Source organism: Heliangelus exortis, chromosome 18, assembly GCF_036169615.1.
Source record: "Heliangelus exortis chromosome 18, bHelExo1.hap1, whole genome shotgun sequence".
In the NCBI taxonomy this organism is placed as follows: Eukaryota; Metazoa; Chordata; class Aves; order Apodiformes; family Trochilidae; genus Heliangelus; species Heliangelus exortis.
Window position 1 is genome coordinate 7,458,342 of NC_092439.1, and position 14,720 is coordinate 7,473,061.

A 14,720-nucleotide genomic window follows, 5' to 3' on the forward strand; every position below is an offset into this window, starting at 1 on the left:
CCATGAAAAGATATAATTATTGAAAAGATCTTGAATGCATAGTTTGTCCACATGCTCAACAATTAACTAAATAATTACCATCTAATCCTGCTCATAAATAGAATTTCACAGATCCCACATTCCTGAGCCTACAGAAATTTGTTTCCAAGTGAAAAATTGCCACATTTATTGAATGACTTAGGAAAAGCACACTTCTTCTATGGAGGCCAGGGGTGCAAACAGAGCCTTTTATCTCTTCTCTCAATAAAAGGACATACAATTGCCCAGTTGCTAACTGAAGGAAGAAATCAAGTATTTTTTACCAGTTCAACTCAAATCTATGTGCACTGCTGAGTTTTGTATCTGTATCTGCCATCACAACTTACATCTGGCAGCATAGCTTTTGTACTCCAGATTTTTTCCTACGTTTCCCAGTTGATGTCATTTTTTTTTTCCAGCCAGTAGCCACACACATCTGACACTCATAAAACTTTTGAGTCCAATTCTTCATCCTGACATGAAGGAAGAAGACAGTTGAATGGTAGCAGCAAGATACATCATCTTTGTGCTGCCCAGGGCTGTGTGTCAGACAAACTCAAGGGATTGCTTGGTCTCTTCTTTATCTCTTTGACCTGCTGATGCAATTTCTATGCCAAATGTAAGAGCTGAAAACCAGCATAAGGCCAGGAATGCTCTGCAGGGAGTCAGTGGGGAATACAATGTTCCATTTTCGGGAACTTGTGGAAAGAACCACCAGACTAGAGAAGGTGGAGGGGACATTTATTCTTCTCTGATGGGCCTTTAAGGCCTTCAAACCATTGCCAGTGCCTTGAAGTTACCAGGAAAGCTGTTTGAGACCTTTTTTCTCCATTTTTTTCCCTTATGCAATGACTCTGACATGGACTTTTTTTCCAATGTAAAGAATTCATCCCTTTTCTGATGGCCAAAGTTATCTACAAAGAGAATGGCTATCCAACTTTCCTTAGTGTCATTCTAGAGACTCCAACTGTGATGCCATTAGACTGAGGCAAGAGACCTGTCAAAAAATTAAACTATGCATACATTTTATTATTCTCTTAAGATAAACCTAGCGACCTTGTTTCCTTTTCAACAGCATGAAAAAGAGAAGTCAGCTGCCAAACTGGGTTTTAATCTACCTAATCCATATTGTACAGCTAAGGAAGAAAAATAATCCTGAAGGATAGCATTGTTGAAGTCACTGAATTTCTGCTGTCTGTCAGGTGACAAAACTGCTTTACTGTCACAAAGCAGCTGTGATCCATTTTACAGCTTACATCAAATGTTATCCCGAGATCTGCATAGATAATTGAAACATGCAACCTCTCACCAACAGAAGTGTGAACAGAAGTTCAATTCTAAAAGCAACAGCTAATGAATAATCACTTACTACGTGTAGCCTGGCCCATACTACAAAGAACCGACAATTTCGTTTTCAGTTGTATCCACGCTAGTAAGAGATCCAAAGGCTTCAAGACTATTTCAAACTTCACGTTATCATTAATATTATTATTATTCGCTGTACATGTTCTGGTAAGTCTGAGAGGCCTGCCATGTTAGGCATGACCAAAATGTCTGACTTCTTTTCAGAGAGCTTGCTGAAGAAGCAATGCATCAAACATCTGGAAAAAGTGAGTACAAAATAAGGTTTGGATAACACAAATAGGCTACTTACATGCACATAGGGAAGGGACTTAGACTGAAATTTTAACTTTTATGCTATGGCCAAAAATCACCTAACTCAGAATAATATTTCAGGGGACAAGAATGTGTACATATTGGCCTGAACCATGAGTGACCATTAATACTCATGAATCACATGATAAAAAAAATGTACCATAGTTGGAATTTTTTTGAAGTAGCAACAATTTCTTCTGCTTCAGGTCTTTTAACATATCATTGCATAGCTATTTGCTTCTCTTCCACATTATGCAGTTTGTCCTCAAATGACAGATACAGTATTTGACAATTATGAAGGGTGTTGTAATAATGATCACTTTCAAAGTTTCATGCAAACAGCCTCTCTGCAGTTAGGATGATGCACACTTCACAATGAGATGCTAATTGGAGATGAGTCAAACCAACCAGGCAAAATGTAGATTTTATAATAATGGTAGATACTAACTAGCTACAGCCAGATGCTATGGGAACTTCTGATCTGAATCAATGGCCATACCCTTTCCTAATTGCAGTAGATTACAGAAAAATAAAAAATGTATATAGGATTGAGAAATACTCCAAGAGGAGGGTATTTCAAACCTACCAGCTGCCGTGTCCCAAAATAATCCAAATTATTAAATACCTGAGAAGGTATTTAAAGAAATCAAAGTGTAAATTAACTTGTCCATGCTAGTTACTTCTGGTCTTCAAGGGATTTTCATGTGGTCTTCACAGGACCTGGGATTTTTTAATTTGTGACTGCCTCATAGACTTTGGCTTTTCTCTTTGTACAGTTGGAAGTATTGGGTGGTACAGAGCTCTTACAGTGGATGCTGTGGTGCTCAGGCAGTGCTGTAACCTTGTCACAGTCATAGCTTTGACATGGCAAGACAAATCATTTGAAATGGCAGAATTAGAGCTCTTCTTTCCTATTTAGTTTTTGGAAAACTTCCGACCATCTATTGAGAAACTGAAAAATCACAAAATACTGCTAATTCCAGCTAGTTTCTGAAGGATGCTTTCCATTTCCTTTGCCAAAAGACCTTTACTCTAGACTAACAAGGAGTCTCTGTATTTCAAAAAAATGCAGTGAGTGGTAACCAAACGGTCCTTCATTTTGCAGATAAAGACATTAGCACAGTCCCTCAGGGACTGTATAAAATATTTTCATCAAGTTTTGGTGCACTTTTCATGCAAACAACGACTGCATGATAAAAAAACCCAGAACCCAAGCCACAAAAAATTCCACACAACCAAATGTTTTAGATAGAATCCAACTTCTTGACTGAATAATATTTTGTATCTTCATTATTTAATTCAAGCAAAAACAGCTTTCTGGCCTATTCTTCCACTCACCAACACTACCAGGCATATTGACCTTGACTATTGGGAAGAAAAAGAATACCTCAGTTAATATATGCTTCAGTTTATAAAATACTGTCAAAAACTTGTCAATACGGTGCATATTTGTTCGGTTTTTTAATACATAAAATGCATGAAATGGGAAGATGTATTGAACTCACAAGTGTCAGAATAGAAGTAGAACGACTGGATGGTAGCAGAGGAAAGTAATAATAGTCTCCATCAGATATATTGTGAACCAAGAGCAATTCCTGCCACATTTTTAACCCTCCAGCATCTATACTCTGTTGCCTCAGCCCATCAGAGACTGGAGCATCAGTGTCCAACAACAAATTAGTAACTTCCCCAGGATCTTATAATTCATAAGTGAGCAAATATGATTTACCATGCAATCTATTGAAAATATCTCTGGTATTGTAAGTGTTCATTCCACAATTAATTCACTTGTTTTCAGACAAGTTACACTGCAGTCATATGAAGACTACACCACAGAACTGTCCATTTATCTCATTGGTAACATATTGTTGAATGGAAACATTTTGCCCATATCCATACCATGCACACCACTGAAGGAGCAGTAACTAATTCCACTAATGATTCTTTTTACTAGTCTTATTTTCTCACTATAAAATCCCCTATTCTCTTGACCTACGATTTGGAATAAATGTCAGTGCTTGAAGAAATCAAATATCTCGTAAATCATGCCCATGATTCTTCATCATACAGAGAAAAAATTTATTTCAAATAATGAATCAGAAAGCAAAGCAGCAAGAGAGCTGGAAGGCAAAAAAAAAGGAGACAACAGCAAGAGAGATGGAGAGGAGAGAATATGATGGAACAAATGAGATGACAGGAGGAGAACTAAAAGCAATGATGTAGAAAAAATCCTGACAACTTTAATGGGTTGTCAAAGAACTCCAGAGATTCCAAAACAAATGAAACAAAAGGCAGAGCCATATACATATATATATATATATATATATATATATATATATATATATATAAATGCCAATTAATTTAAAATGGAGCAAAGTGCCTCCTCTGTATTTCAGGATGCCAAAAGAAAACCATGCTTCTTAATAAACTAAAAATTCTGTTTATGGAATGCTGCTTTAGTTTATCACATCTGCAGCCTATAGTGATCCTAAAGATGAAACTGCTTCAGAATCACTCCAGTCTATGCTCTTATCTTCCATGGCCTCTGATGCTAAGAAACAGTAACACTGCCTAACTTTCCATCTTTCTTGGATACAATCAAGTTGGTTTCTTTCCTTAACCACACCACATAAAATAAACGTGCATGCATGGGAGTGCACTTGCACATGTGGCTCCTTCTATGCTGTTTTTTTTTTTTATATATATTATCAGTTGTAATCAACATAACTACAATACAAAAGAAGAACTTTTCAGAAGTCCAAATTGTGTTTTGACAGCTCTGCTGTGGTCTTTAAACCCTGACCTACATCAGAATGATGTTGCATTATCAAATGTATGTGGGATTCAACTGGGTTTTCTGGCACTTCATTACATCCTCAGGCACAACAAAAGGAATAAGCTTGCTTCTCTACACAAGAGGAAAATGTTTATTTCTCTGACAATCACATTTAGTTCTGTGTGCCTCTATGCTTCAGAATAATCAATTCTAGGTAGATTTATATTAGCAGATAATGTTTCTAAGTCATGAAAAACATGACAGATAATTTTCCATTAACTTTCTGGAGAAATGTAGCTTTAAAAGACAAAATAAGGTAAGGCTTAAATGAGAATTAATATATGGACTAAGTGACTGAAACCATGCTAAAAATTCTATATCCATTTATATTTGTACTCACACACACACTGTACTACACTCAGTATTGGAAAAAATGTATCAAGAAGATCTTTTAAAACAGCAATTGTGATCTGCAAAAAGTCCTCAAAACACAGCCATGAAAAGCAATCTGTTTCTTTTCCCTACTATTTTTTTAAATGAAGGTAATTTTATGGAAACGAGAATATTTTTTTCTTATAAATTGATCTATTTCTATTGCTCCTTCTGTATCTTTGACTGCAATCCCTACGATATTTCTGCACCAGTGAATAATATGAGGTAGCAGCAATAAAACTGAAGGTCCAGCAGGGGTTCTGTTTCCCAGCTAGCACCCAGATGTTACAGTATAATTACATTTCACTTCCTCTTATACCTAATATTAACAACCATATTAATTTTTAAGTTTATTAGTGAATTAATAGCAGTCATACAAATTAATCCATCATTTTAGTACATGGACAAAAGGAATGCAAAAATTAATAAAATGTTCAAGGAAAAAAAATGCATCCCTTTATTGTCTGGTTCTTGCATTTTCATCTCTTTTATCTTTCCCAACCTTCTCACCATCACTGCCCCAAAGTTTAGTGAAATAATGATAAATGAAATCAACACAGCTCTAGTCAGTAGAATAAGGTAGATTATCCTGTTTTGATGTCTGTGCAAGTAAAACTTTGATTTTTGCTTATATTCCAGCTCTGTAATAAAAAGAAAATGCCCACTTTTGTTATACATTATGTACACCAGGTTTTCCTGTTTTGTTTTTTAAAGGTACCTTATACAAAGACCTCCAGACCATGAATGCAATGAAATGAGTGTTAACTCTTTCTTTCTTTCTTTTTCTCTTTCTTTCTTTCTTTCTTTCTTTCTTTCTTTCTTTCTTTCTTTCTTTCTTTCTTTCTTTCTATTCCACATAAGTGCTTGCTTTGGGAAAAAAAAGTTATAATCTTATTCAGGGTAATTTTAATTTTTTCAGTAGCTCTAAGTACAATCCTATAATTTTATATTTAGATTACAGGTCAATTGCATTGCTCCCTATGCCCTGAATATAAAAGTTTTAATTGGTATATAAATCCTTAATTTTAAACATCCTACCTGATAGAAATATTACTTAAGAAAGAGATTTTCACTGACTGTTCAGCTTCTATTAATTTCAAATTAAGGCTAGAGGGCTCAACACAACAGAAGTGCCATAGTCAAAATGCTTTCTAAAGTCAATGTTTGTCTTTCTAAGACTGGACTTTCACCACAGGAGTTAAAATTGCTATTCAGAGAGGATTATGCATTCTTGAATTACTCATTACTCATCACCATGTTGGCCTCACATTTCTCTGGGAGAGGGTGAAGAAGGCAGAATGAGGCACTGAGAGGACAGCGATTTGATAAAGTATCTAAACTAATGCTTTCGCTTAAGACTGTCATTAAGGGGAGTTTTACTCACACAAACTTTGAACACAAGCTTTTAATTCTTTAAAGGAAAATAACCAAATCTCTTAGTACGTTCTAAAGCTACAATTTTAAAAATCAAAAAGAAAGAAAGCGAAAAAAATATATATACACTTTACTCAAAAGTACTATAAAATTGTAGCAACCAGTGTGAAAGACAAAAACAAGTCAAAGGGATTTCTTGCTAATCCTCATTTATACAAGAGAATCAACCATATCTACAACATCCTTGACAGATGTTTGCCCAGAACTGCTCACATTTCTCACTACCACTGCCTTCCCAGACCGATCACTGAACTGAGTCCTGATGTGAGCTCCAGAGCCAACAAAAGACCCACTCCCAGTTATTGCTCTTTATTCAGTTCATACCACAGTCCCTTCCAGAAGACCACACAATAGAAGATGTAGACCTCCCAGCCACATTAAGCTTAGATGGTATGTATTGTTTTGGTAAAAATTTTAGCTGTGAGGTAAAAATACAGGTAGTAATAACTGGCCAAAAACTCTTCAAGCACATCTTCATCAAACATGAAAATCAGGTAGCCCTAGCAAAAATACTGTGTTGACAAAACTGAGAAGTAAGCCAGCTGAGTAGCTGTCTAGAATGACTGCAACTACAGAAACCATGCAGGTAGCTGAAATGTCCCCAGTCTGGGTGTCATTGGCAGAATACACACTGAAGGGCAAGAACCGACAAACAAGAAAACATTCCCAGAAAACAAGTTGGTTTGTATTCATAAGGAGTGAAAAGCTTTGAGCTATAATGCCTCTCTTTTCAAGAGAGTTGTTTCAAGAAGTGTTGCAGTGTTTTGCAGAAACAAACCACTAATACCACCTGTAGATGCTGGAACAGTCACAGATGTGAAATGCGTTATCTGCAGTCATTTAGCAAGTCAGTTTGGAAGGCAGGTGTAATCTAGGTGCTCATCTCCTGAACATGCCAGCCTGAACATCAGAGAGAGATTTTTTTGGTTCCTATTTACTCTCGGTAATTTGGGTTCCCTTGTCAGTTTCAGGACATAAGTTCTAATCATGCTCCAGTTGACAGTCAATGAAGTAGCCAGGTACCAATCATATGATGTGGACTGAAACACCAAAAAATAATCTGGCTCATCATACTCAGGTCAGATTTGGTATTGATGTCAATCACAATTCCAGCTGTGATTACCTCTGCTAACTACAAGAATATTGCACCCAAGTGACTTCAATAATGCAAGAGAATATCACATCACTGCCCTTGTTATTGAATACATACTTTGCAGTGCAAACATAAAATGTAATGATCAATTGAGACAAAAATCTATTTAAGATTAGAATTCACAGTTGTAACATCTGCACTGAGACAAATACAGCAAAAGGAAAAGCTGCTGAGTATTAAACTTCTCCAGTATTAGATTCTCATTATACCCCATAATATATGAACTATGAAGCATAAACAGTTTTCTAAATAAAAAAAGTAAAGAGCAGTTGCCATGGAGACATCATGAGTTGCCTTGGGGCTTGAGGAAACACAATTAGCCTACAGGATGGCTTTCAAACACTTTAATTTGAGCCTTTTGGAGTTTCAGCAATGCAGTGATCTGCTGAAATAATTATTTGTGCTCTCTGCATTTTTTCAGCCAATACATATTACTGTGTGTTCAAAAGTAATGATTATGGAGGAATATTATTTCATTCAGACATTTTAAATTAAATTTATAAAAGGGAAACCTTCAGCTTTGACTTTTTTGACACTGGCTTATAAAATACAACTAGTTAGCACAGAAATCTTCTCCTTTTTTCCCTTCAAACCTTTTTGATTTTGCAACTAAATGTCCAGCATCAAACAGCAGATGTTCATATCCACTTCGAAGTCATATCAAGATCATATTGTCCCACAAATGTCCTTGGCAGTGAAAAGTAAGACATCAAAAAGGACTACCATAAATGGATTTGAATTAAGACATCTACTGTTTTGTTTAAAATTTCAGTGAAGAAAACAGTATTTTTTTTTCTTGGCTGTTATTCCAAGTAAGCTCTCATTAGGAAAGAGTAATCAAGGAAATCATGGTAAATGATACCTTAAGTTCCATCTCATGCTAACCTGGTTAAGACATGATAATTCTAATATTTAAAAAAAAATAAAATCCTGGCTTCTATTTAGAAATTATAACACAGAAAATCTCAAAGCCTACTACCTCTTCTTCCAGATGCAATTTTATCTGACACAAGCTTTGCCATGGATTAAGTACTTACATATGTGATTAGACCTTTAAAACTCTGAACAAATTTCTTTGTCCTTAATACATTCCTTGCAAGTTATAATGCTATTCTCTCAATGTGACTGTGCAATGGCATTGAAATGTGAGCCTCACAGTTATTTAGTCCCACCTACTTTTTTACACTGATATAATAAAATGTTTTAGTCTCTCATCTGCAATTTAATCACATCCTTACCAGGAATATTTTGCCTCTCCTATACCAGCTTATTTTATGCTGTAATCCCTGCTGATATTTTAGAAATTAATCTTTTTCAGACTGATGGAATGAGAAAGATAAAACACAGTTATCATTAATTACTGTGCAGAAAATATTAACTTTATTACTCTTAGATGCATTCCCTTATGCTTCAAACAAGAGATCATAAAGATCATATCTTGGAACTCCAGTATCAAGTTATTAAGTCAATGTTATTTATAATATTAAGCTATTATTTAAGTTACTTGATTCAATTTAATGTAATGTGTTCCAGATTGTTTTAGAGTTGGATACTGAGATTTAACCTAAAGCTAAATGACTGTATTCTTTGTTTGTGAAGCAGAAGCAGCCTTCTTCCCTGCCAGCATCATCTTACAGCATGGTTCCAAGAGAACAGTATCATATAAATCCTCATTTATCTAGTAAGAATATGTCAGATTAACAGGGTTCTCATTGCATTAGGGCATTTTATGAGTGGGCAGGGAAGCCTGACAACTTTCCCACAGTCATACAGAGAGTCCAATATATGACAAGGATTTCAGCCAGCATTGCCATGTCTTAAGCTGGACAACATTTTCATCTGTTCCCTAGCTTTGTAGGAAGGAATATATGACACCCAGCCATGGGTGTCTACACAGAAAGGATTCTCCTCATCCCTTTCCTGAGTTCTCTTCAAACTTCATTTCAAAGAATGAGGAGTCTAATGAATCTGTCGAGCTACACTTCACTTCTTGTTCTTTTGCAAGTTGGCAACAGGCACAGGGATAGCAAACAACTCTATCTGTGTCATGAATACTATCTCTCCTCTGAAAATGGTTTTCGTTACTAAGTTTAAAATTGAGTTAAAATAATCCATTTTTTTTATAAGATTTTTTTAAAAAACTAAAGCATGTAACATGTTGATGAAATCACTTCTGTAACCCAAAGAACATGAGTAAGGGGTTAAGGGTAATGCAATGGCCTAAGGAAACAAGCCAAAGTATCCATGAGAAATATATTACTTCCTCAAAAATGTTGCAAAATTTAATTGTATCTACAGGTCCTGAACAGAGCAAAAATATTCCCCACAGTGATTGATTTTTTTTTCCCCATTAGGTGTTATCAATTGCATTTTAAATGCCCCATGTAACAGATCTTCCAATATTTTCCATGAGAAGTTGCTCCACAGTTTAATAGCTAGAGATCCAGAAATCACATCCAAGATAAGAATGCCTTTTACTTGGTGCCTGCTCATATAACCTAATAATTATCCTATCCTAAATGTATCCTCAAATGAACTTATCTGGCTGCAGTCTCGTTAGAGGGCTGAAAGAAACTTTAAAAGATGACAGAAGATGACAGCTAACGTATCCCTTTTCACAGAAAAATATTGTATGAATTATTAATTTGACCCAGAAAAAATCATAATCAAAGACTAGCAGGGGCCCCTTGAGCACTGTGAGTGCGTAACTCTACCCTCTGAATCTTGAAAGCTTAGGGAACTGATACATGAAGGAGCAGAGCAATAAAGCAAAGTGTACGTCACTGATAGGAATTTTAAAGAATTTTTGTGACAACCACTATAGTGTTACTTATATATAAAGATGTATTTTCAATTATTCCTCTATTATCATTGCTTTTAAAACATGGAGAGACTCATGATCACTTTAAAATTCTACTGAACACTTTCAAAACTTTGAAGAGTAGGGGACCCAAAGAAAGTGCACCAGCAGAACTTAGTTATTTCTTAATTACAGAACCATTTCTTTAGAATGAACGAGACAGTTGCAACCACAGATAAGAAAGGCATCACAAGGATCTTTGTTTTATTCAGTGCTGAACACCATTAGCACTGTGGATATCCTCAAACATGCACGCTGCTGAATCATGGCTTTGAGTGAGTGAAAAACTGAAGGAAATTGGTAACAAAAGAATTTAGCTCAAGAATATTAACGTTATGTAGTAAAGCTGCCTCTACATTCATCTGCTACAAAAGCAGAATTTGATACTATATTTTTATTTCCCCTGGAAAAAAATGTAGCTCTGATTACTACATTTTTCATTAAATAATCAGAGAAATTACCTAAATTAATGCTGAGTTACTTATCTTGTTCACCTATTCTTAACGTAGCAGATCCTGCTAATAAAGGATAATGAAAAATTTATAAATTCTATTGATTATATGTACAAGTAAGTAAAATAGTAAAATCAGGATGCTAGAATCTAGTTCTTACAGTACTTGACAGATTTTGTTGCACATGTATTACATTAATTATTTCATCAACTGCCCACATGCAGGACATACTATCTATTGCATCTTGGATGGGTGGAGACAAAACAAAACAAAGCAAATAACTTTTCTTTCCTCAGAATGTTACAATTATTACAGTTGACCTATATCAGTATACAGCAGAGCTGATGACATGATGCCTTGTAGTTCATTCGCTCAAAGCATACACAAGTTGCCAGCTGCCTGCTCATCCAAACATGAATATCTCGTATAAGGTAAAACATTTTGAAAACTGTAGCCAAAGAAAAGTACGTCTCATCTGAGGAAGTCAGGTAAAGCCAATCTCTTACCCCAGAAGGCCTGAAATCTACAAAATTATCTAAAGGTTTAATGAAATGGGAAACCTTTTATGGTTTCTCCTGCTTCTATGGGATACACATTCAGTAAAACACAGAACTCTCAGGCTAGCTTAGGCTGGCACACATTAGTATTTATGCAACACATATAGGATTAATTATTTACACTACATATTTAGTCAGGTACACATTCTCTATAAATTGAGCTTCCCACTTAATCTATTTCTCATTATTTTCAACTGCATGCTTCCTCATAACCATATTTTTAGAAGTAAATTTTGCTTTGCAAGTTCAACATCAAAAATCAGAGGTACATATGAACAAACCTGAAGCCCTCAGCGCTCAGAGGACAGAAAAATCTTATGAGCCTTTAAGTAAATAAAACACAAACTACTAGAGAAGACTTCAGAGCAGCAAGCAGTTTTAATTCAACCAAAACTTAAGACACTTCAGCATGCATTGCATTAAGATGAAACTTTTTTTGTGCGTATCTTAATCATTCCCCTTTTACATACAGCTGCATTTCAAAACATACCAGACTGGTACTGACATAATTCTTATTGCTGTATTTTCTGGGTACATCACAACCCTTTCTGATTGAACTATTCTAAGGAATCTTTAACAAAGGGAAAGGACCTCCAAGGTCTACAAACATGTAAAATTCTAAGTACCTGTCTTCTTGAAAGTTATTTCCAGAATGCAAAGCTTCTGAAAGAGTTTTGTGTAGAACTAACTCTCAACCATGCTATGAGACCTTTTTTTTCCCGAGATCCTTCTGACATAAAAGGAATTTATTTTTAAAGGAATCTGCAGCAGATTATTTGTAGACAAAGACAAGACAGCAACAAACACAAATTAAACATTCAGAGGAATATTGCTTGCAGAGTTTCTGGAATTCTAGTAAAACTTCCAGTTCTGACACATTTACATGGATGCAAAAAACACCAAACTAAAAAACTTTGCTGTTGATTTCAACAGGTTTAATGTAGTTGTGAAGTTGCAGATCGCAGCATCTTTATAGCCTCAAAATTACTTAGAGGCCATCAAAATTCCAGTGACTTAGGAAAACATTCTTTAAATTTGTAACAAAAACCATCTTGTCATGTATGTCTGACATCTCATCCAGTACCAATTCCTGCTGAGTACAAAAGGCACTCCAGGTAAGGCTGGGGAAAGGGCTATGTCAGCTTCATAACTGAACTATAAACACTGTTGGAACCTGCTTTATTATTTAGGCCATAAGACAACATTACTTTACCCAAATCTGCAAACTGTCACATGTCACATAACTCAGGCTCACTTCAGCTACTACTGCAACTCCAGTGAGTACATACTGGGTCTGGGAGCAGTCTGCAGTCACAGCTACAGCTGCCTCCAGCCTCTCTGGCAGGTGTTGCACAAAAAAGATGCGTAGGTTCAAACTCCCAAGAGGCCTCCTGTCATGCCCTCCCTAATCAAGGCTGTCACCTTCCATCTGATCTCAAGAGGTCATCTAAAAGCCACTGGCTGTTAGCTTTTCTGCAAAATACTCAGAAACCACATTGAACCTCACCTTGTTTCCTGCATGCAATTCCAAATTCAATTTCCCTTGGCTTTGCCCAGATGGACACCTGCAGAAGCATAGCTGCCCCTAAGCCTTTTCTCCACAGCCTGTGGGAGAAAAAGCTTACATCCCCTTACTATCAGGTTTCCATGTTAATCTAATTGGTTTTAGCAGCAGCTCTTCTAATAGCAATCTGCTACCAATCTCTTCAAGGGCATCTAAGAAAGCCAGTTTGCCTGAACAGTACCATAATTTAATTATGGAATTTTCTGCAACAAACAGGCAAACGGATGCAGACATAACCACTGTTCACTTTCTTTCAGTCATCCACAAAACCACCCTTATCAGTGTTTAAGTGTTTGCAACAGCACACCTGATCCTGCATTCATTTCCCCAGAAGACCCCTTATGGCCCTAACAGTTTGTCAGCAGTGCCAGCCTCTTCACTGGTCATGTTTTGCATCAGCTCCTGACCAGTCACCATGAAGTTTACAGTGATTGACATAAAATTTGCCAACATACACCATTTTCTTGTGAAATAATGTAAAAACAAATAAAATGTCACATGGGGTGTCATGAAACCCTGCAGTGAGAGATTCCTGTGAATGGTGGGTAAGTTAGCTGAAAAAGTGGTTTTGAGGCAAAGAGCCCATACAAAGAAGCTAATTTCTCAGTGTTTGCTTGTAATCTGCATTTCGTAAGATTTCCTCTTATCTCACTAGACCAGAAACAACAACGCTACTGAGCAGGAAAAGATAAAATGAATAGTTCTGTAAATGCTGAGATCATTACCCAGAATTCCAGATTATTCTGTGATATCTCACTTTTCCTGTTGCTGAGAACACTATTTAGAAGTTAATTACTCATCATCATTGATATGTAATATAAAAAATAGGAAAATAGTTCTGACAACTAAGAAGTAAATTACTGTGAACTACACATTTCTAACAGACCTCCAGTGAACAAAATTCAGCCAGTATAAAAGTGAATGATCAATAGTTTCTAAAAATTATCTGATTCTATAATGTTTTATTACTCTCTGATGAATTTTTAAATGGGAAATATTTTCTTCTTGCAGGTTGTCTCAAAGGATGTAGAGAGTCAGAGACTCACATAGACACCTGCCTCATTGGTTTTCCACAAAATACTAATTTTTACTTTTCCCTTTTGGCTCTCAATAAAAATAAAATGCAGCCTTCTGTCAAGGACTGGAAGGTCTTAAAGGTCACTTAAATAATCACCACAAAGACATCAGGAAAAAGTGATTTTTAACATAGATTTTTGAAAGTGCAACTTAATAGAATTCAATGACAAGATTCACTTCATTACTACGTGGAAGGGATGTGTATGGGTTGGAACAGGATTGGAGTGATTTACAAGGGGGATCAGGGGAACTACTGCTAGAGAATTTGCTGGGCATGAGTAAGGACTTCATTTCCAAGCAAATATTAATGCCTGAGACTTTATGACAAACAGTAGCAGAAAATACTAATTTACATAAGTAGTTTAATAATGTTCAAAATACTTCTGATCTTATTCTAGAATTGTGAAGAAAATTAAGTGTGACCACTGGAGTTATTGAGAAGATCTGATTCCCAAGATCTTCATGGAAGCCTCAGGCTCTCATTTATTCTGATGGTCAAGATTCAGACCAGGGTGCAGCAGTTATAATGAAAAAGTCACCAGCACAAATAAATGTGAAGAGTTCATCAGTACAGAAATGAGGCCTCAGTGTCTATAAAGTGCATGCAGTCCTGACCCAGAGGAACCAGAACAGCACTGTTAATCTGCATCTTACCAAAAAGGTGGAATCACTAATTAGAAGGAAGTTATAGGGCCTATTTGAAGTAATAACCTGAAAGAGAATCACCAATATGGATTTCAA